General features: G+C 41.7%; 1 long non-coding RNA gene across 1 annotated transcript in view; it reads left to right on the plus strand.

Annotated features, from left to right (window-relative positions):
- LOC125452249 (uncharacterized) overlaps window positions 1-5,948 on the plus strand; it is a 32,660-nt gene extending 26,712 nt beyond the window's left edge. The window contains exon 3 of the long non-coding RNA XR_007247506.2: window positions 5,671-5,948. This is a non-coding gene — a long non-coding RNA (uncharacterized LOC125452249). The remainder of the gene's footprint in view (window positions 1-5,670) is intronic.
- The last annotated feature ends 17,782 nt before the right edge of the window (window positions 5,949-23,730 follow it).

Genomic DNA, 23,730 nt, shown 5'->3' on the forward strand with positions numbered 1-23,730 from the left:
CACCTGCTTTTTGGATATGCTAATTAGATTTCCCACATTCTTCATTGAACCAGGATTAATCATCAGTTTTGAAATTAAGAGCAGATTGAGATATATGTAGAATGAGGGATATGCAGAATGAAGGATATGCACAATGAAGTATATACAGAATGAAGTGTTTGCAGAATGAGGGATTTGCAGAATGAAGGATATGCAGAACGAAGGATATACAGGATAAGGGATATGCAGAATGAGGGATATGCAGAATGAAGAATATGCAGAATGAAGAATATGCAGAATGATGGCTACGCAGAATGAGGGCTATGCAGAATAAGTGATATGCAGATTGAAGAATATACAGAATGAGGGATATGCAGAATGAGGGATATGCAGAATGAAAAATATGCAGAATGAGGTATATGCAGAATGAGGGCTACGCAGAATGAGGGATATGCAGAATGAGGGATATGCAGAATGAGGGCTACGCAGAATGAGGGATATGCAGAATGAGGGATATGCAGAATGAGGGATATGCAGAACGAGGGCTATGCAGAATGAGGGATATGCAGAATGAGGGATATGCAGAACGAGGGATATGCAGAACGAGGGATATGCCAGACCATGCAGATTGTGTCCTCACAAAGCCATATGAATCCCAGCTTTAAGGTGCTGGTTCTTCTCTGAACCTCAGATAGAAATTGCTGGAAAAGCACAGCAGATCCAGCAGTATCTGTGAAGAGAAATCAAAGTGAACGTTTCACGTCTAGTGACAGATGCTGCCAGACCAGCTGAGCTTTTCCAGCAATCTCTATTTTTGCTTCTCATTTACAGCATCCACAGTTCTTTTGGTTTTTGTTTACTCTGAACCTCATTTAGCAATACAATTAATCATGTCCTCAGTGTAATGATAGTTATTGTATCTCCAAGAACTGTGCAATGGTCACTCTTGGTGACAAAGTAGGGTAATGACAGCAAGGTCGGTTCTTTGTTTCTCTTGTTTTATTTCCTCACCATCTACCACTAGCCCAGTCTAACAGTGATGTCATTCACTGCTGCATGAGCTCAGCCAGAGGTAGTGCGACCTGTCCACTTTTGGTGATGGACATTGACGCTCTCCACTCCTCAGTATATTCTCAGCTTCTGCTACACTCAGTGCTTCTTCTAGCACCTTTGAGCACACCTTCCAAAACTGCAACTTCTACCACCCATAAACCATCAACTACAAGTTCTCTTGCAATTTACAAATCATCCTTACGTGGAACTATAGGTCTAAGTCACAGTCCTTCATAGTCACTGGCTTAAAACTGGAAGTTTTTTTTTCCAAACAGCACTGTGGGTGTACCTACGCCATGGGGACTGCCACAGGGAGATAAACTGTCTCTCTTCTCAATGGCAAATAGCGATGGACAGTAAATGCTGACCTTGTTAATGCATTCGCATCCTCTGCATAATTTTATATTTAATTGGGAATTTTTCATTCAGGTAGAGATTTAGTGAATTTTAATGAAAAGTACGGAGGCTAACTGTGAACATATGAAAATGTTAAGTGAAGATAAATTGGGATAGAGCCACTTAAGATGTGACTGTTATATTTTTTACATATCTGAGGCTAAATATTGGCAAGGTCCATTGTCTAGTGTTGGGACGGGGAAGTGCAATTACCCCATACTCAGTGGGAGTGATACAGGATGCATGCACATTCTTGTTGTCAGTTTATCTCCCTGAATGTGGCCTGCAATCTAATAGACACCCTACTCTGTAATTGTGTACACATCAGGGGCCAGAATTATCACAGACTCCACTGATTGAAGCTTTCTAACAGATGGACTGTTACATTTTTGCTGCAGTTGGCACTGGGAGAGATGTTTTGATAAGGAAAACATAAGAGGTGAAGCATAGCTAACCAAAACTCTGCTCCTGGCTCTCATGGAGCAGTGCTGCCTTAAGGCCCTGGGTGGGTACAGCCTTCTATGTTAAGGTCCAGTCTGTGTCCCTCTGCAGACAGCTTCCCCTCATCATGGCCAATGTACTTACCTCTATGTCATACTGAAGCCCAAGAGGAACTGTAACAATAGGGTCTATGACAGAGAACAAGTGTTTGCTCAGATGACTTCTAAATCCAGACCACCAACTCTTTCCAAAGTTCTAACATCACTGACAGGACTTGGGTGGTGTGACTCTCACTAACAGGACAGGAAGCGGATAGGATTTCTGCTGTAAAGTCAGGATTCCCAGAGCATACAATCACTGTACAAGTTGTGGTAGGCAATGTCACATGTACAAACACATGGCAGGGGACACAGGCAAGAGCTGTGTCTGCCACGACAATCAGTTGACACTGAATTTCAGGTTTGGGGCAGTCATTACACCGTCCACCTTCTGCAGGCCTGGAGAACCTGTAAAACGATCCTTCACCCACCATGCCAGCTATAACATTTCTATGTGACTCCCAACTCTCCAGCCATTCCTCTTGACAATTTCTTGCGGTTATTCTTCATCACTTGCCCTGTAAAAATATGCTAACAGGTTCAGTACAATTAAATTGAGCCGACAATTGTCAGAGTATCTTGTAACTTGCCAAACTGTTTTTATGAAAGATCCATGGCAGTTGTATTTTCTCCTTTGACCTTTGACACAGCCAACTGCTCACAACTTGGAGGTGGTTGGCTGTGAGACAGCTGCTCTTGAAGGAAACAAAAAGCAAGTGCGCCAGATGCCTTGTGGTTAAGTGACTATGCACAGGAAGAACATGTGTGGAAAATCAGACTTGACGGGATACTTTGGTATAAGCCCAGTTTGATTTGGAGCAGAAATTTGTCTCCTCGAAACCAACCAAGAGGCACAGATTGACCAAGCAGAGGGACAGGTGTGTTGGGCAGCCAAAGGGAAAACAGAGGCCAGAATTCCTAATCAACTGGCACTTTCAGAGGGAAACCATCAAGGAAGTAGGTTGGTCCTATTGCCTGGCAGTCAACCTAGACTGATCGCTGAGGTGGTAATTGTATGTTTTCTAAAACTCCTTGCAATTCTTTAAGTGTTTTATTAATTAAGCTGGTGAAATTGCATTGATATTGCAATGATTTGTGGTGCGTATCACAGAGCACTGCCAGAATCGTCTGGGCAGTGAAACAAGCAGTTTCCCCCATCTTATGCTCTCCATATGATTGCCCTGATCAACCATACACTGGATTGTTGTAATGTTCCTCCTCGAGGCTGTGGGGATGATGCACTGGTGTCAAAAGGCACATCCTAAGGGATGTAATAGTGATAATGGGAACTGCAGATGCTGGAGAATCCAAGATAATAAAATGTGAAGCTGGATGAACACAGCAGGCCCAGCAGCATCTCAGAAGCACAAAAGCTGATGTTTCGGGCCTAGACCCTTCATCAGAGAGGGGGATGGGGTGAGGGTTCTGGAATAAATAGGGAGAGAGGGGGAGGCGGACCGAAGATTGAGAGAAAAGAAGATAGGTGGAGAGGAGAATATAGGTGGGGAGGTAGGGAGGGGGTAGGTCAGTCCAGGGAAGACGGACAGGTCAAGGAGGTGGGATGAGGTTAGTAGGTAGGAGATGAAGGTGCGGCTTGGGGTGGGAGGAAGGGATGACTGTATTGGCGCCACCTCTTGCTCCCCAGAGGAGCTCGAGCAGTTCATCCACTTCACCAACCCCTTCCACCCCAACCTTCAGTTCACCTGGGCCATCTCCAGCACATCCCTCACCTTCCTGGACCTCTCAGTCTCCATCTCAGGCAACCAGCTTGTAACTGATGTCCATTTCAAGCCCACCGACTCCAACAGCTACCTAGAATACACCTCCTCCACCCACTCTCCTGCAAAAATTCCATCCCCTATTCCCTATTCCTCCGCCTCCACCGCATCTGCTCCCACGATGTGGCATTCCACTCCAGCACATCCCAGATGTCCAAGTTCTTCAAGGACTGCAACTTTCCCCCCACAGTGGTCGAGAACGCCCTTGACCGCGTCTCCCGCATTTCCCGCAACACATCCCTCACACCTCACCCCCACCACGACCGCCCAAAGAGGATCCCCCTTGTTCTCACACACCACCCCACCAACCTCAGGATACAACGCGTCATCCTCCGACACTTCCGCCATCTACAATCCGACCCCACCACCCAAGACATTTTTCCATCCCCACCCCTGTCTGCTTTCCGGAGAGACCACCCTCTCCATGACTCCCTTGTTCGCTCCACACTGCCCTCCAACCCCACCACACCCGGAACCTTCCCCTGCAACCGCAGGAAATGCTACACTTGCCCCCACACCTCCTCCCTTACCCCTATCCCAGGCCCCAAGATGACTTCCACATTAAGCAGAGGTTCACCTGCACATCTGCCAATGTGGTATACTGCATCCACTGTACCCGGTGCGGCTTCCTCTACATTGGGGAAACCAAGCGGAGGCTTGGGGACTGCTTTGCAGAACACCTCTGCTCGGTTCACAACAAACAACTGCACCTCCCAGTCGCAAACCATTTCCACTCCCCCTCCCATTCTTTAGATGACATGTTCATCATGGGCCTCCTGCAGTGCCACAATGATGCCACCCGAAGGTTGCAGGAACAGCAACTCATATTCCGCTTGGGAACCCTGCAGCCCAATGGTATCAATGTGGACTTCACTAGCTTCAAAATCTCCCCTTCCCCCACCGCGTCCCAAAACCAGCCCAGTTCGTCCCCTCCCCCCACTGCACCACACAACCAGCCCAGCTCTTCCCCTTCACCCACTGCATCCCAAAACCAGTCCAACTTGTCTCTGCCTCCCTAACCTGTTCTTCCTCTCACCCATCCTTTCCTCCCACCTCAAGCCGCACCTCCATCTCCTACCTACTAACCTCATCCCACCTCCTTGACCTGTCCATCTTCCCTGGACTGACCTATCCCCTCCCTACCTCCCCACCTATACTCTCCTCTCCACCTATCTTCTTTTCTCTCCATCTTCGGTCCACCTCCCCCTCTCTCCCTATTTATTCCAGAACCCTCACCCCATTCCCCTCTCTGATGAAGGGTCTAGGCCCGAAATGTCAGCTTTTGTGCTCCTGAGGTGCTGCTGGGCCTGCTGTGTTCATCCAGCCTCACATTTTATTATCCTACACAGGATCAAACCCAACTCTTGCACAGGGACCTCAAAAAGCTGTGGCAGCTGGAATTCCTATAAAATGTAAGAGCAATGGGGCCTCCCTGGGAAATGAGCATACACCTGCATCATTCATTTCTGGTGGTGAAGGGCTACATGACCATTATGAGTGAAACTTTTCCAAATAACAAAAGCAGCTGCCCACCCCCAGAGTGCTGTAATGACCACAAGTTAAGTCAATTACACCATCCACCTGTTGTGAGATGTAGTGTATGTTTTATATACATTTTAATACCATTTATTTGGAAATTTTGAATTTGGAACAAGTGGTATATTTCTTTTGTGTAATAAACTTCTGTGAACCACAAATTTGCAACATTGTGTGTTTGTGTTTAAATGAAACACAATCCTGCTAAAATCAAAATAAAAGAGCTATCAAACCAGATTTCAGTCAGGAATATAAATTACCCAGTGATAATATCAACCTAAATCAAAATAGATAGAAATGTTTACTGTTTCTGAAGCTAACTGTTCTTGTGACTTGCTTATTTTTACCAATAGAAAGCTGTTTCTTTTCTCATCACTTCCTGTACGCAGCTATCTGTTGGAGCCTGGGAGGTACATCTGGAGTCAACACTGGCCTTGAAATTCTGCTCACCTTCTGAGTGATTTTTAGCATGGGATTTCCTTCAGCTCATCGGGACTGTTGTTCTTGTTGAAGGATTTAGCGCATGATAATGTATCCGTAAACTTCCTAATGAAGACAGTCCTTGTTGCCATTCCCCTGAACTCACTCTCCCTCAGCTGATGACATTGTGATGTATACTGGGATGTAATCACTATTCTTTTTCCCCACAACCACCACCAGTGAGTCTTCTGCCCCAACTCTCATGATTGGAAAATTATTGGGTGTATGTGATCCATTGCAAATTCCTCAAGAAAACTGTGAATAAAGGGCAGATAATGCTATGACCAGTTTTGTTTGTGTATCCTTTACTCTGAGAGCAACTATGATTGATCAAAGGAAATGTATTAGCCTCCCAACACATGCAGCAATCTTCTTAGTTCACAGTTGCCTCCTCCCACAACAACCTCAGCTCCAGTGATGTACATCTTTCTGAGTGCTACTTTGATAGACATTCTCATTGTGTCTCCCCAGCTGGACCATATCCACCTACACATTCTGGCCTATCCCCTTTGAGCTTCTCCTCAGCTCTCTTGACCTTGCTAACAACACCCTTCTCTTTTTTGCAATCATTTCATTTGTCTCGCAATTTCAACAAGCATAATCCATCAATATTAACAACCAAAGAGCAAAAAGATCCCCTAAAAGATATGGACCACATCTGAACACTAATTCACAGTCAGATTATCCTTCAATATTCATTGAATAGGATCCATGTCATTTTGACAGAAACCTACAGAACCCATATACTGCGTTATTACCTGATGCAGAGTAAGGGGGTGATTCTGTGGTTTGTTTTCAGATACGAAGCTAGCAAACAGAATTGATGACTGCATCTATCCCTCGGACAGTTTCCAGAGAAATTTGCCAGATAAACTGAAAGAATTATAGCATCAAGAAGTATGGTTGTAAGTATGAAGTAATCCTTCCAGGTTGAATAAGATTACATGTCCTAATTACTAACTCAATGTTTGACAACAATCGCTAAAATAGCTGAACATAGCAAGGTGTGGAAGGTATAGCTCTTCTGAATGCACCAAGACAATTCCCAGCTTTCGATCAATTGCTCAAGGCATAGGGTAAAATGACCATTGCCGAGGCAATGTACCAATGTGAAGACCAGTGCAGGAACAAAGACCCATGCACCAAAACTAAAAGACAGTGCACAAGGAATATCTACGATAAAATTCAAATCCCATCCCAGTTGAGGCATATACATGAAATAATTGGCAAAGCAGAATCCAATAATGTACATGGAAGACAAATATTGGGAATGAATGTTTCAAGCAGTCAATCTCATGCAAAATATTAATGTCATCATACCATCTGAAATGCTCACAAAAATTCAAATAATCTGAACTCAGAAAACCGATCACATCTGTGACTGGCTTAGATTGACATAAAGATGAAAGAGATAATAAACAACCTCTGCATAATCCTAACTAATATATGCCAACAGGCATGGGAAGCCAGTACAAAATCAGTGCGTGTAAGACCTGCTTACGAACAATTGTCCAATTCTATTCCTTACAAATCCAATTGATTATCCTGGACACCACAAATGTCTACATCTTTGATACTGATGGGCTAGTGACTATAGGCATGACAGCATGCCATAACCTTGCACTAGTAATCAGCCAGACATGACAGACTCAACAGAAACTACAACAGATTTTTGAAGAAACTTTTGCAGAACTGAATATGAAAAGAAAACAGGCCACTTTACTTTCTAATGAGCTACAACCTCAGCTCCCAGATGTGGAAAGAATTTTACTATGCTGGATGAATCCAAAATTGAGAATTCTATCTCTGAGCTGACGAATTATTGAGGGGATACCTTTGTTCGGCTGCAAATGATTATGTAAGTGCTGGAAGAGAAAGAGAAGTGGGATGAACTGCGTGCATCAATCCTGTGAAGTTATTGCTGGTTTACAGAAAGATCTGGAGCAAGTCACACGCAAACCAGATCAGGTTCAACCAAAGAAACTACAGAGGGGAGGTAGTTAATTTTCTGGTGCGTGGCAAGAGATTGAATCCCACCATGACAATTGGAGACATTTTAATTCAATAAAAACTCTAGAATAAAAATGAAAGCAAAATAGTTTCCATGTAACTGCTGTCAATTGTCATAAAAACCCACCTAGTTCACCAATGTCGGCCATGGAAGGAAATTTGCCATTCTTCTATGGAGTACGTATTAATCCAGACCCACATCAATGTAATTGACTCTTAACAGCCCTCTAGGTAGTTTGAGGTAGACAATGAATGATGGTGTAGCCAATGAAGCCTATGTTCCATGAATGAATCAGTACTGGAGGAAATTACAGCCATGCAAAAACAGTAAGAGGTACACACAAAAGCTGCAAATCACTTTTGAGACAGTCTGTTCAGGATGCCAGCAGTGATACTCTACTGAAAGATCTCGAGCCAGACATAGAGGAAACTAAGCAACCATTGAGGGAGCAAATTGGAAGAGGCCCAAACATCAAAGAAAACAAAAAGAAAAAAGAAATGTTGGAGAGGCTCGATAGTTATTAGAATCGTCCATAATGAAAAAAAACACCAACAGAAGGCTAAACATTTGACACCTTCAGATGGATCCAGGGCTTAAAACTGGGAAGCTCCAAAATGAGTTGGAAGATCTTCAGGAACAAAACAGTAAATGCCAAGCAGATTTGAACCACTGGAAACAGCTTGAGGAATAAGATCAGCCAATGGATAATCTGGAATAACATTTGGCTGTAATGTATCAGGGTAAGGAAATTCAAGAAAAGCTACTGCAGTCCACAAGGAAAAAAAGAAAAATTCAATGCAAACAGGAACAGCACATGATATTAGGGCAAATATTTTACTGGTCAGGGAGTCGTTATTACAACGTAGAGGGAGTTGTGCATGGACACCTTACAGAGTTCCAATTATAGAACTATCAAAAAGAATTGCCCAGAAAATTGGATATTCCATTAGGAAATTCCACAATTCCTTGTACCATTCTACAAACTCCATAAAAATCAAAGACTTTGGAATGTTCATATGAAATTAAATAAAAGAGTTACTCAAGAAAATTTAAACTATTAAATCCTGAGAAACTATGTACTGTCTAGTTTTAGTCTCCCCTTCCCCAGGGACATTCTGTAGTCATCCTATCAATGCTCATGGTTTTATAAGCCCCTGCAATGTCACCTGTCAGCCTGCGGTGCTCCAGGAAAAATAGCCCCAGCCTATTCAGCCTCACCCTTTAGCTTAAGCCCTCCAACCCCAGCAACATCTTTGTAAATTTTTTCTGAATCCTTTCAAGTTTACTGATATCTTTTCCTCAGCAAGGAGACCAAGGAGACCAGAACTGCTCCTGAGATGCTGCTGGGCCTGCTGTGTTCATCCAGCCTCATTTAATTATCATAGACCAGAACAGAATGCAGTGTTCCAATAGCGGCCTATCCAATGTCGAGTACAGCCACAACATGATCTCGCAACTCCTATTTTCAATACACTGATTAATAAAGGCAAGCGTACCAATGCCTTCTCACTCTCCTGGTTTACATCTTTTGCTTAATCAATGACCTCTTGCTCTGGAATCCTCCAATCATCAGGAATAACCTGGTCAGGTCTGGAACATGGACAAGGTAAATCGGTTCAGATCCAGAGGGTTGTATGGAATCAGGTAACATTTTAAGATTCAGATTAAACCATTGTAAGATTAATTTTAATACATTTGCATGTCTTAGACAGGTACTTAGCTGGACCAAGACTTGTTGTGCGCACAATGGGAGAGATTTGATCTCCAGTATTTTGAACATATGGTAGAAGTAAAACAAACCTTCACCAGAAGTTGTGCTTCATCATTTGTTCAGATGCTCATTAAAAAGCTTACTTGTTGACATGCTGCAGGGGGTCAAGGATTTCAATCTTGAGTCCAAACAATGCTATGAAATGAAATACAGTATAAGCTGTGGTAGCTTGGGACATTCTTAAGCTTGGACCTGTGTACTGAACTATCCAAATACTGCAATGTGAGAGTTACCATTAATATTTTATTACACCTTGTCAATGGTTCAGGCATGTAATTATTTTTCTTAGTTTTATTTGCCTCAAGTGAGTTGAAGAGTCATAAGCTTCAGCATTTCCTTCTCTTTCTTATTATAAATAAAACTGGAAATTATTTTCTTTAGTGAAGCTCTGAAACCCGTAAATAAATCATAGCAGTGACTGACAAGGTCCAGATTTTATAACAAATAAGAGACAGCTAATTGCTTTATCTCTGAAGGTGATTTCAAAAAGCATTTTCAAGTTATTTTTTTCAATGCAGACACTTCCACTGAATTAATGCGCTTGAACCAGGACAACAAACTCTCTGGAACTCTGCTACAAAGATTAACAGGAAACTTCAATCACTCAATTTATCAAAATGAATTGAAAGGGGACATATCCGCTAATAGTAAAGACTAGGAGTTGCGGGCATGGGCTTTAGAGTGAAGGGATAATCCTTTACACCTGAGATATGGAGGAATTTCTTCAGCCGGGGGGGGGTGAGTCTGTGGAACTCTGCTGCAGAGGGCTGTAGAGGCCAAGTAATTGAATGTCTTTAAGACAGAGATAGATAGTTTCTTGTTTAGTATGGAGATCAGGGGTTTTGGGGGGAAGGCGGGAAATGGAGCTGAGAAACATATCAGCCATGATTGAATGGCAGAGTAGATTCGATTGGCCAAATGGCTTAATCCTGCTCTTACATCTTACAGTCACAAGTGGAAAAAAACAAAAAGAGCTAATAAAGTGGCTGACAACAAATAAAATTACATTTATTATTTTATTTCTTCACTTTGTCTCTTAGAATTGTTCAGAATACTGCAAACGTTTTTAGGAACTAGCGAGTTTTGAGAAGATTTGTAGCTCATGTTGAGGTTGTGGATGTGAGTTTGCTCGCTGAGCTGGAAGGTTAGTTTTCAGACGTTTCGTCACCATTCTCGGTAACATCAGTGAGCCTCTGATGAAGCGCTGGTGTTATGTCCCACTTTCTATTTATCTAGTTAGGTTTCCTTGGGTTGGTGATGTCATTTTCTGCATTGGTGATGTCATTTCCGGTTCTTTTTCTCAGGGGATGGTAGATTGGCTCCAAATCAATGTGTTTGTTGATGGAGTTCCAGTTGGAATGCCATGCTTCTCGGAATTCTCGTGCGTGTCTCTGTTTGGCTTGTCCTAGGATGGATGTGTTGTCCCAATCAAAGTGGTGTCCTTCCTCATCTGTATGTAAGGATACGAGTGATAGTGGGTCATGTCATTTTGTGGCTAGTTGATGCTCATGTATCCTGGTGGCTAGCTTTCTGCCTGTTTGTCCAATGTAGAGTTTGTCACAGTTCTTGCAAGGTATTTTGTAGATGACGTTTGTTTTGCTTGTTGTCTGTATAGGGTCTTTTAAGTTCATTAGCTGCTGTTTTAGTGTGTTGGTGAGTTTGTGGGCTACGCTGATGCCAAGAGGTCCGAGTAGTCTGGCAGTCATTTCGGAAATGTCTTTGATGTAGGGGAGAGTGGTTATGGTTTCTGAGCCCGTTTTGTCTGTTTGTTTGGGTTTGTTGCTGAGAAATCGGCGGACTGTGTTCATAGGGTACCCATTCTTTTTGAATACGCTGTATAGGTGATTTTCCTCTGCTCTGCGTAGTTCCTCTGTGCTGCAGTGTGTGGTGGCTCGTTGGAATAATGTTCTAATGCAGCTTTGTTTGTGGGTGTTGGGATGGTTGCTCCTGTAGTTCGGTATTTGGTCCGTATGTCTTGTTTTCCTGTAGACGCTGGTTTGAAGTTCCCCATTGACTGTTCGCTCTACTGTGACATCTAGGAATGGCAGTTTGTTGCTGTTTTCCTCCTCTTTTGAGAATGTTATGCCAGTAAGGGTATTATTGATGGTCTTGAAGGTTTCCTCTAATTTGTTTTGTTTACTGATGACAAAGGTGTCATCCACATAGTGGACCCAAAGTTTGGGTTGGATGATTGGCAGAGCTGTTTGTTAGAGTCTCTGCATTGCTGCCTCTGCTAAGAACCCTGATATCGGAGATCCCATGGGTGTACCGTTGGTTTGTCTGTAGGTTTTGTTATTGAAAGTGAAGTGGGTGGTGAGGTATAGGTCCACTAGCTTGATGATGTTGTCCTTGCTGATGAGATTGGTGGTGTCTGGTGTATGTGTCTTTGGTTCTTCTAATAGTGTAGTCAGTGTTTCTTTGGCCAGGTTGATGTTGATGGATGTGGACAGGGCTGTTACGTCAAAGGAGACCATTATTTCATCCTCTTCTATCTTGGTGTCTTTGGTGTTCAGGAATTCTTGGGTGGAGCGAATGGAGTGGCGGGAGTCTTCTACTAGGTGTTTTAGTCTTTGGTGTAGTTCCTTGGCTAATCTGTAGGTTGGTGTTGCAGGTAGCGACACTATGGGCCTGAAGGGGGCTTCTGGTTTGTGAATTTTTGGTAGTCCGTAGAAGCGTGGTGTGTTGGATCCATCTGGTTTCATTTTTTGGAAGTCTCTCTTGTTTAATTCTCCAGATTTTTGAAGTTTTTTGAGTAAGGCTGTGATTCAGTTCTCTAGTTGTGGGGTCGGGGCTATCGCCACCTGTTGGTAAGTGTCGGTATCTGCAAGCAGTGTGTTCGCTTTCTCAATGTAGTCTGTTCGGTTTAAAATGACTGTCAAGCGTCCTTTGTCTGCAGGTAGGATAACGATGTTTTTATCTTTTTTGAGTCCTTCTAGGGCTTTCCTTTCTTGTGTATTGAGTGTGTGTCCTTCCTTTTTCCTGCTTAGTGTTGGTGCGACTGTCTGTCTGATGGTTTGCATCAACATCAACCTGGCCAAAGAAACACTGGCTACACTATTAGAAGAACCGAAGACACATCCACCAGACACCACCAACCTCATCAGCAAGGACAACATCATCAAGCTAGTGGGCCTATGCCTCACCACCCACTTCACTTTCAATAACAAAACCTACAGACAAACCAACGGTACACCCATGGGATCTCCGCTATCAGGGTTCTTAGCAGAGGCAGTAATGCAGAGACTCGAACAAACAGCTCTGCCAATCATCTAACCCAAACTTTGGGTCCACTATGTGGATGACACCTTTGTCATCAGTAAACAAAACAAATTGGAGGAAACCTTCAAGACCATCAATAATACCCTTACTGGCATAACATTCTCAAAAGAGGAGGAAAACAGCAACAAACTGCCATTCCTAGATGTCACAGTAGAGCGAACAGCCAATGGGGAACTTCAAACCAGCGTCTACAGGAAAACAACACATACGGACCAAATACCGAACTACAGGAGCAACCATCCCAACACCCACAAACAAAGCTGCATTAGAACATTATTCCAACAAGCCACCACACACTGCAGCACAGAGGAACTACGCAGAGCAGAGGAAAATCACCTATACAGCGTATTCAAAAAGAATGGGTACCCTATGAACACAGTCCGCCGATTTCTCAGCAATAAACCCAAACAAACAGACAAAACGGGCTCAGAAACCATAACCACTCTCCCCTAAATCAAAGACAATTCCGAAATGACTGCCAGACTACTCGGACCTCTTGGCATCAGGGTAGCCCACAAACCCACCAACACACTAAAACAGCTGCTAATGAACTTAAAAGACCCTATACAGACAACAAATAAAACGAACGTCATCTACAAAATACCTTGCAAGAACTGTGACAAACTCTACATTGGACAAACAGGCAGGAAGCTAGCCACCAGGATACATGAACATCAACTAGCCACAAAACGACATGACCCACTATCACTCGTATCCTTACATACAGATAAGGAAGGACACCACTTTGATTGGGACAACACATCCATCCTAGGACAAGCCAAACAGAGACACGCACGAGAATTCCTAGAAGCATGGCATTCCAACCGGAATTCCATCAACAAACACATTGATTTGGAGCCAATCTACCATCCCCTGAGAAAAAGAACAGGAAATGACATCACCAACTCAAGGAAACCTAACCAGATAAATAGAAAGTGGGACATAACACCAGCGCTTCGTCGGAGGCTCACTGATGATGTTACCTAGTATGGTGATGAAACGTCTGAAAACGAACCTTCCAGCTCAGCGAACAAACTCACATCCAGATTTTTAGGAACATGTAAAATTTTTAAGGGCACAGATAAGATAGAAGCAGGGTAAATATTTCCACTGGCGAGTGAAACTAGAACAAGGGGGCACAGCCTCAAAATAAAGGAGCGAAGGTTTAGGATTAGGTGGAGGAGGAACTTCTCCACTGAAAGGGCTGTGAATCTGTGGAATTCCCTGCGCAGTGAAGCATTGAGGCTACCTCATCAAATATGTTTACGGCAAAGATAGACAGATTTTTGAACAGTAAAGGAATTAACTGTCAAAGATACCAGGTGGGTAAGTGGATCTAACTCCATGAAAAGATCAGCCATCATTTTTTGAGTGGCAGAGCAGGGTCAATGGGCCAGATAGCCTACTTCTGCTCCTATTTCTTTTGTTCTTACGTTTGCAAAATGTGGCAACATTGCCTTGTGCAAGTGAGTGTAAAAGATTCCATGGTAATATTTAGAATAAGAATATGGGTTATTGCTGATCCTGAACAATGTATATCCCTATTCAACATTTCAAAGCCAGATAGCCTAGTGACTGCTGTTTGTGGGATGATTCTGTGTGTAAATTGACAGGTGTGTTTCTCACCCTGCAACAGAGATTCTCTGAAACAATTTCATTATTTATAAAGCATTTTGAGATGCCCATTGGTTGTTAGAAGTGTTATATAAATACAAAACAATCCAGCTGGATTTTAACAATGCACCCCTAAATCCTATTCCCGTTGTCCAACTAATTCATTTATATTACAACTAAGTGAACAAGTGCAACAAAATAGTCTACATGGCAATTTAATGTGAACGTAAACTCATTACTCTTCTGATTGGTGGGTACTTCAATTCTTGGTTGCCTTTGTTTTATTTTTCTGCTCTTTCCTGCTTGAATTTTTGCCTCAGTGTTTATCTATTGCACTAATTTAGTTATGCTATCTCTCAGATCTCAAATCACTTGTCCTGCACGCATACTTGTCTTTGAATTGTTAACTTTAAGCAAAAAGTTTTAATTTCATGATCTAGGAGGCATGAGTAAAACTTGGCACTATCATCCATCATCAACAGCCAAGTTCTGCAAACCATGTTAGCCCACTGATGGAATATTATAGGCCTGTTTGGGTAGGTTACAGTGAAAATACATCCATCGTTCTTGGATGTAATACAGCTTAATCTCCGAACCTGATGAGAAATGGATGACTCAGTGCCAGAATCCACAGTCTGCATGACGGAATAGACCTGGCCAGGCTGTTAGTCCTCTGTAAAGTTATAACTGGAACAGAATCACAAGAGTTGCTGGCACTTAAGTCAGACCTCCAGGTTTATGCCAGGAATGTAAGAACTGCGGCAGTTGTACCTCAACTAACTGCATCAATCCAAAAGAAAATCTAGCCAATAGCCACTAGTAAAACTTCATCTACCTGCAGAAAGTTCTTGTACGTTGTTTGGAATTTTTTTTAGCCTAAGCTGAATAAACCAGACTTTCTGGACCAAGACTCATCCTTGGCCTTAACTACCATGATATTTGGTCAGTGGTCAGGGTCAGGACGAGTGACTACCAATCAGGCAGGTAGAGGGGTCCAGGAGGTGGTGTTGAAGGAGTGTTAGCTGTTGAGATTGTCCTATGCGTTTGTGATTCTCGCACCCTGTCAGAACAAAAACAAGGGCTATAGGGTGGACGAGTAAACTGACTATAGCACTGTGGTACATGGAACCAATCAACATTGGGGAGAAAAAAGAAATGTAGTTATAACTAGGCATAAAATAGCCAGGGGAATAGACACTGTTCTCTGTGGCCTGGACAAAGAGTTCCAAAGACTGTGTTGCCCACCTGGTGCTTGGGTTCAGGATATTTCATCTGGACTGCAGAGGAACTTGATTGGGAGTGGGAGAGGAAAGATCCAGTTGTCATAGTCCACATGGATACCAGTATTATAGGTAGAAAGAGAATTTCCACTGCCTTGTGAATGTGAGTGAAATTAAAATGCTAACTTAAAAAGCAGAACCAAATTAGGTAATAACCTTCATATTGCATCCTGAGCCAGGAGCTAACTGGCACAGATAGAACATAGAACAGTACAGCGCAGAACAGGTCCTTCGGCCCTCGATGTTGTGCCAACCTGTGAACTAATCTAAGCCCATCTCCCTACACTATCCCATCATCATCCATATGCTTATCCAAGGACTGTTTAAATGCCCCTAATGTGGCTGAGTTAACTAACAGTCGACAAGATTTAAGAGGTAAACCTTTGACTTAAAGATTGATGCAGGGGAAATCAGTTTGAATTTGAATTCACACAGCACTGTTTCCTGGATTCCTTGAACTGCCACATTCACATTTATAACTTCTTGTGAGGAAGGAGGGAGCCATTCTGATGGGATGGGCCACGCATGAACCATGCTGGGGCCAGAATCCTGGGGAATCACATAACGAGAGCTGTGGAGAAGTAAATTAAATGGTAGAGGATGGGACTGGGGATTGGGTTTAGTTGCATTGGGAATTTTAAAAAATCAAATAAAAGGTAGAGGCGAAGTTAGGAGTGCAGGTTAATGATAGGACTGATTGTTACCAGAAAACAAAAGGAAGGGATAAAATGTGCAAGTGTCATTTTGCACTAAGGAAACAAAAAAAGTGCCAAGGAATTCAATGTAGAACAAATTTAAATGCTGAGATAGTAGGAGCTGCCGACGTTGGAGAATCTGAGATAACAGAGTGTGAAGCTGGATGAACACAACGGGCCAAGCAGCATCAGAGGAGCAGGAAAGCTTGACGTTTCGGGTTGGGGCCCTTCTTCAGAAATTTAAACGCCGTGTATTTGATTACATGGAGCATTCATTGCATGGCAAATCAAAGTGTGATCAAATAGACATAATGGAAACATGGGTACAAGGAGATGATAATTGAGAACTTAACATTCTGTGTTATTTGACCTGTTAAAGAGACAGGAGATGTGGCAAAAGTTTTGGGGTAGCATTGTTAATAAGAGATGAAAAAATTGTGAGAGATGATCAAGGCTTAGATGATATATAGTCCATTTGGGCCAGATAAAATGCGACAGAAAAAAATGTAGGCAAGAGTAGTGTGCAAACCCCTACTAGTAGGAAAGAAAATCAACAAATAATCAGAACAAATAAATAGAATAGAGCAGCAGTTATGAGTGACTTCAATCTTCATGTTGATTGGATTACTCAAATAGAAAGGAGAGACTATGACAACAGATTGCATTAAGATAGTTTCCTAGAACAATACATCAGGGATCCAACCATAGCATGGGTTATCTTGGATCTAGTAATGGATATCAAGCCATGTTTAATGAATGGCCTTTGAGTAAAATGTCCCCTAAGAAGTAATGATCAGAAAATGATAGAATTTAGTATGCAGTTTGAGAGTGAAAAACTTAGGGCAGAAATGGCTAGCACGAGGGGTCATAGTTTTAAGCTGGTTGGTGGAAAGTATAGAGGGGATGTCAGAGGCAGGTTCTTTACGCAGAGAGTTGTGAGAGCATGGAATGCGTTGCCAGCGGCAGTTGTGGAAGCAAGGTCATTGGGGTCATTTAAGAGACTGCTGGACATGTATATGGTCACAGAAATTTGAGGGTGCATACATGAGGATCAATGGTCGGCACAACATTGTGGGCTGAAGGGCCTGTTCTGTGCTGTGCTGTTCTATGTTCTATGTTCTATGTTCTAACTGTGATGTAGGGATGCTGGTGTTGGACTGGGGTGGACAAAGTCAGAAGTCAAATGACACCAGGTTATAGTCCAACAGGTTTATCTGAAATCACAAATTTTCGGAGTGTCACTCCTTCTTGTGAACTTGTTTTGTCACCTGACAAAGGGACTAAGCTCTTCAAATAAACCTGTGTGAAAAAAAACTGTGTTTGAGTTAGCTAAAGTGGGCTGGGTGGATGGATTAGCAGGAAGGACATCAAGCAGTGGTAAACAATTTATGAGATAATTCATGACTTTCAACAAAAGTATATCTCAGGAATGAGTTGAAATTCTCAGAGAGGGATAAACTAACCATGGCTAACCAAAAAGGTTAAGGAGAGCATTAATTTGAAAGAAAAAGCATATGAGAAAGCAAAAGTGAATGAGACACCCAAGGATAGGGATAAATTCAGAAACTAGTGAAAAGGAGCTAAACAGATAATAAAGAGAAAGAAATAAACTGTGGGCAAACTAACAAGGAATATAAAAACAGGCATAAGAGCTTCTTTAAATAATAAAAAGGAAGTGGTCGAAGTGAGCAGAGGCCCCTTAGTAAGCAAATTTGACAAGACGGTTACAGGAAACAGGGAAATGATAGATGAGTTGAACAGATATTTTGTGTTAGTCTTTACAGTGAAAATTATGTTTGAACACCCCATTGATGTTAAAGAATATGGGCTAAAAATTAAGTACTATTGTCATCACTAGAGAAGCACTATTAAACAAACAAATAGGGCTAAAGGCAGGTAATTCAGCTGATTGCTTGCGTCCCACAATCATAAAAGAGCAAGTTAGTGAATGTATTGGTTGTTATTTTCCAAAAATCCTTGGATTCTGGAGAAGTACCAGATAATTGAAAAACTGCTAAAGTGACATCCCGATTCAAAAAGTGAGGAAGGCAAAAAGTAGATAAGTTTAGTCCAATTTGTCCAACGTCTACCGTTGGAAAAGTACAGGAATCAAATATTAATGATGCAATAGGAGAACACTTAGAAAGTCATAATCTCATCAAGCAGAATCAGCTTGGCTTCGTGAAACAGAAATTATGTCTGACTAATTAATTTGAGTTTTTGAGGAGTCAGCGTATGCTTCATATGTTGAATGAACTGCCAGTGGAAGTGGTAGATACACGTACAGATATAATATGTAAAAGACATTTTGATGGGCATATGAATAGGAAAAGCTTCAAGGGATATGGGCCAAACACATGCAAATGGGACTTATTTAGTTTGGGAAACTTGGTTAGTATGGACTAGTTCAACTGAAGGGTATGTTTCCATGCTGTATGACTCTATAACTCTAGGACTCTATAGGTGTCAATCAGACTTAGAGAGGGGAACCAGTAGATGCATGGTATGTGGAGTTCCAGAAGGGAATGCAACAAGGTACTTCACAAAAGATTAAGTCATAAGAGCCCATGATGTCAGACGAAGTATATTCGTATGGATTGAGAATTGGCTCAAGGGCAGGAAACAGTGAATGGGTATAAGGAGTTTTTTTTTATCACTGTAGTGATCTGTGACCTATGGGGCTCCACAAGGATCAATGCAGGGACTGCAACTGTTCACAACATATGTTAATGTCAAGGACGAAAGTACTGTAGCCAAATTTGCAGTCAACAGAAAAATAGGTGGTAAGGCTAGTTGTGAGAGGGATACAAGTAGTTTACAAAGAGATATTGATAATTTATGTAAGTGGGCCGGAAGTTGGCAAATGGAGTGCAATATGGAAACATGTGAAGTTGTTAATTTTGGAAGGACAGCAATGGAACATCATGTTTAAATGAAGAAAAATTGCAAAAAGCTGCAAAACAAAGGCTCTTGGGGTTACTTGTATCTAAAACAGAAAGCTAGCACACAGGTGTAGTAGGTAATCAGGCAGGCTAATGACCTGTCTATTCTTATTTCGAGGGGTTTGGAGTATAAGAGTCGGGAAATCCGACTGCATCTGTACAAGGTGCTAGAGTCCTGAGAGATGTTTGGTCCCTAATTTAAGGAAAGATAGCATTTCATTGAAGGCAGTTCAGAGAATGTTCACTAAGATGACACTTTGGAGAGAAAGCAGAATGAACATTTCAGGTCCAGTAGCCCTTCTTCAGAACTGTTCTAAGAAAGGATCACTCAACCCAAATTGTCAATATTGCTTTCTCTCCTCGATGCTGACGGACCTGCTGAATTTTTCGAGCAATTATGTTTATTTTCTGATTTCCATTATCCATAGTTCTTTGATTTTTCATTCGGATAATTCCTGTTATGATTGGATCATCTTATGAACAAAAGCAGGATAAGTTGGATCTCTACTCATTCGAGTCTAGACAAATGAGATGTGATCTCATTTAAACTTATAGGATTCTCAATGGTCTTGGCAGGGTAAGTGCTGAGAGGATATTGCCTCTCATGGAAGAGTCTTCTATGAACTGGAAGGCATAAGGAATAGAGTGAGAAAGTGGGAGTGGAATACTGAAAGTGCATGATAAGCCATGGTCATATTGAATTGTGGTGCAGGCTCTAAGGACTGAATGGCCTACTCCTGCTCCTATTTTCTATGCTTCTGTGTTAACCTCACAATAAAGTGACACCTATTTAACACTGAGATAAAGTGTAATTTCTCTTCTCAGGAAGCCTTTTGAACTGGTCCTGAGGCAGTAGGAACTGCTGATGCTGGAGAATCTGAGATAACAAGGTATAGAGTTGAATGAACACAACAGTCCAAGCAGCTTCAGAGGAGCAGGAAAGCTGGTGTTTCAGGCCTCGAACCTTCTTCAGAAAATAGCCTTTTGAACGCCTTGCTGCAGAGAGCTGTGGAGGTAGAGTCCTTGTGTGTATTTAAGGCTGAGGCAGCAGATTCTCGATCAATAGAAATGCAGGAAAATAGATATAAGGCATGTTGATCCTATCGAATGGCAGAGAAGGTTTGAGGGACTGAACAACCAAGACCCATTCCTATCTCTTATGGTCTTGTCGTCTTACCGAATGTGTGATGAGACAGGAGATTGGTTAGAGTCCTATGGTAATGTTATTAATTACAGCATATTTTGCTTATACTTGCTGTTTCCTGAAATTTTTTTTCTCTATCATGATTCACTTGGCCGATCCTAAGTCCTTAGGATGGTTTGAAAATTAATTCCTTATTCACATTTATTGTGAATACTTTCATTTAACTTTGGAGTTTGAAGGACTGAAGGATTAAACATCGTTATTGTAGCCCAAACTAATGAAGTGACCTCAGTTCTTTCATCTCAGCCACACAATCTCTCATTGGCAGCATATGTAGCTCCATATGGAAGTCAGTTTTATTGTTTGATTCCTCTCATGTGGTCCTGATGAGAACACACTCACAACGATTGTAATCTCCAATTTTAATAAATGAATTATGGCACAGTTTCCATTGAATAATGATTAAACACATTTGGGTTATTCTGTAATCCAACATCATGAGGGGAAGGGGAAGGGGAGCAATGATTGCAGGAAGTGTATCTAAGGTAACTGTAGGAGACTGGGAATATCATCGGAATTGCAAAATATTAATCAGTTTGTATGGTGATAGGAAAACTGATGTTTTCAGGTCCCTGTAGCACTGTGGAGTTTTTCAATGCTTTTGTCAAGGGTGAAACATTCGTATGGGCTGAAATAGGCCACTCAGCCCATTGAGTCCCAGAAAGGACATTGGTGAGCTGGATGGGTTTTTCTAACAGTTAACACCGTTTAATGACATAGTTATCATTAGGTAGTTTTTTTTTGTGCTCCAGAATTTTATTAAATGTATGGATATCACTAGTTGCTGTTTGAACTCATGTTCCCAAAGCATTAACCTGGGGCTCTGGATTACTAGTCCAGTAATATTCCCAATATGACACAGTGTAGCGAATTTTAGTAACAGTCTCCTTAGTGAATACTGGTATATACTCTTTCTTTTGTTCTTATTCCCTAAAAGTTGTCATTTTGGTTATCTCCTTTCTTCATCTGAATGTACTTTAGCCTTTTAATACGTTTAACTGAAGTTGATACCTGTCTTCTTTCTTAAGATCTTTTATCCTCTAAAAATATTTTTGCTTGAGGGTCATTTTGCTTAAATATGATTTTTTCAGCAATTTAATTGTAATTAACTCTGTGCCTAGATTAACTCTATTGGCATACCAATTTGTTTTTGCATGAGGATGATTTTGAAATGTTCTAATTTCTTTTTTCTGAGTTGCTAATGACCCTACCTTGAAAATTTGCCCAGTCTGGAAAACATCTGTAATCTTTGCAAATTCAGCCCCCTTGAATTTTATTCTGTACGAGTATTACATTTTCTGGATCGTGTACTCACATCTCTGGAGTTGAGTTTGAATCCAAAACCTTCTAACTCCCATGTATAAATGCTATCACACTGCCAAATCTGACACCTATTTATTATACATAACTATTTTGAGCAAAAATACTGAATAAACATATCTGTAGCTGTAGCTCTCAGAAAGCCTTATGTCATCACATAACTTTTCTGCCTCAGTTCACATACAGTCAACATTGAGGTCAAATAGAATCTGATTGGCTGTGGCACCATCTAGTTTTACTTTGCTTGAGCTGATTACTTTTGACAATGATCTTGTCCATCCTCCATCTGAAATCACTCTTGTAGTTTTCAATCTAGTTTTCCATCCGATGTCATTTACATGACAAGTCTCCAATTCCAGAGCAAATAATTCTTGCAAAAAGGTGAGAAGCCCTTCAGTGTGGAAAAAGGTCATTCTGCCCATTAAGTCTGCACTGGCTGTCTGAAGGACATACCACCCAAACCAAGCTCCCTACTCTATCACCATAACCCATATTTACCATAGCTAATCCATCAAGCCTATACATCACAGGACCGTAAGAAGAAATCTGTGCATCCAATGGAAACCCACATGGACAAGTGGAGAATGTGCAAACTCTGCACAGGCACCCAAGACTGGGATTAAACATGGATCTCTGACACTGTGAGATAGCAGTACTGACCATTGTAACACCCATCAGAGGTATCAAAAGTGGACATGCAGGGCTGCCTAACCTGAAGAAGTTACCCTCTTCCCTCCGGACCAACCTCAGGGACTCTCCATCTTTGGTCCACCTCCCCCTCTCTCCCTATTTATTCCAGAACCCTCACCCCATCCCCCTCTCTGATGAAGGGTCTAGGCCCGAAACGTCAGCTTTTGTGCTCCTGAGATGCTGCTGGGCCTGCTGTGTTCATCCAGCCTCACATTTTATTATCTTGGACATTAATGGTCTTCTCTTTTGGTAATACAGATTGTGCCAGGAAGCTGCCATTTTATTGGATGAATTCCAATGTGAAAGTTTCACTTGTCATAGAAAACTGACTTAGAGAGAAACTTCAGTCTGACTGTCATGCATTCATCCTAAAACTTTGATAATGGTGTGTATATATTGAGCCCTTGGTCTCCAGAACTACACTACTACTCCAGAGAGAAACCAAAATGGTAATTGCTGACAAAACTCAAGAGGTCTAGCAGCTTCTCTGGGTAGAAAGCAGAGTCGATGTACTGAGTCTGGTGACTGCCTATCTTCAGAACTGATGAAGAGTTAATTCTGATGAAGTGTTACCAGACTCAAAATGTTAACTTTGTTTTCTTCCCACAGATGCTGCCAGATCTGCTGAGTTTCACCAAAAATTTCTGTTTTTGTTTCACATCTCCAATATCCACAGTTCTTTGTTTTAGGAGCTGAAGGGATGTTCAAATATGTTTGAGTAATTTCATTGGCTTCCACTTTGTTCAGCGACTGACCATTCTGGAGGGCCATATTCGTTATTTCTAAAATATTAATTTATTCTCCCTCATTGCTCCGACTCTGACATAATCCATTCAGTTGTAAGTTGCATTTAATTTTTATGGATATACTCTGAGATAAAAAATGCAAGTGAAATGCATTCTTTGTATTATCAATTGTGATGCCTATGGTGGAACAAATAAAAATGTGTATTAAATAAGTTATTTTTGTGTGGAACAATATACACCATCAGCAATGCAATTTGTGGAAGTAATGGGATACACACACAGATTAGTGAATCACTAGAACATATGTTGTTGTTGACAAAATAATGTCACCTTGAATTTTCAAGGGCGTTCTCTCAATCTTAAATGGTGATTTCACAGGAAGATCAGCAGAATTCCCAAAGGAATGATGGGTGTTGG

The sequence above is a fragment of the Stegostoma tigrinum genome, chromosome 4, assembly GCF_030684315.1.
Source record: "Stegostoma tigrinum isolate sSteTig4 chromosome 4, sSteTig4.hap1, whole genome shotgun sequence".
NCBI lineage: Eukaryota > Metazoa > Chordata > Chondrichthyes > Orectolobiformes > Stegostomatidae > Stegostoma > Stegostoma tigrinum.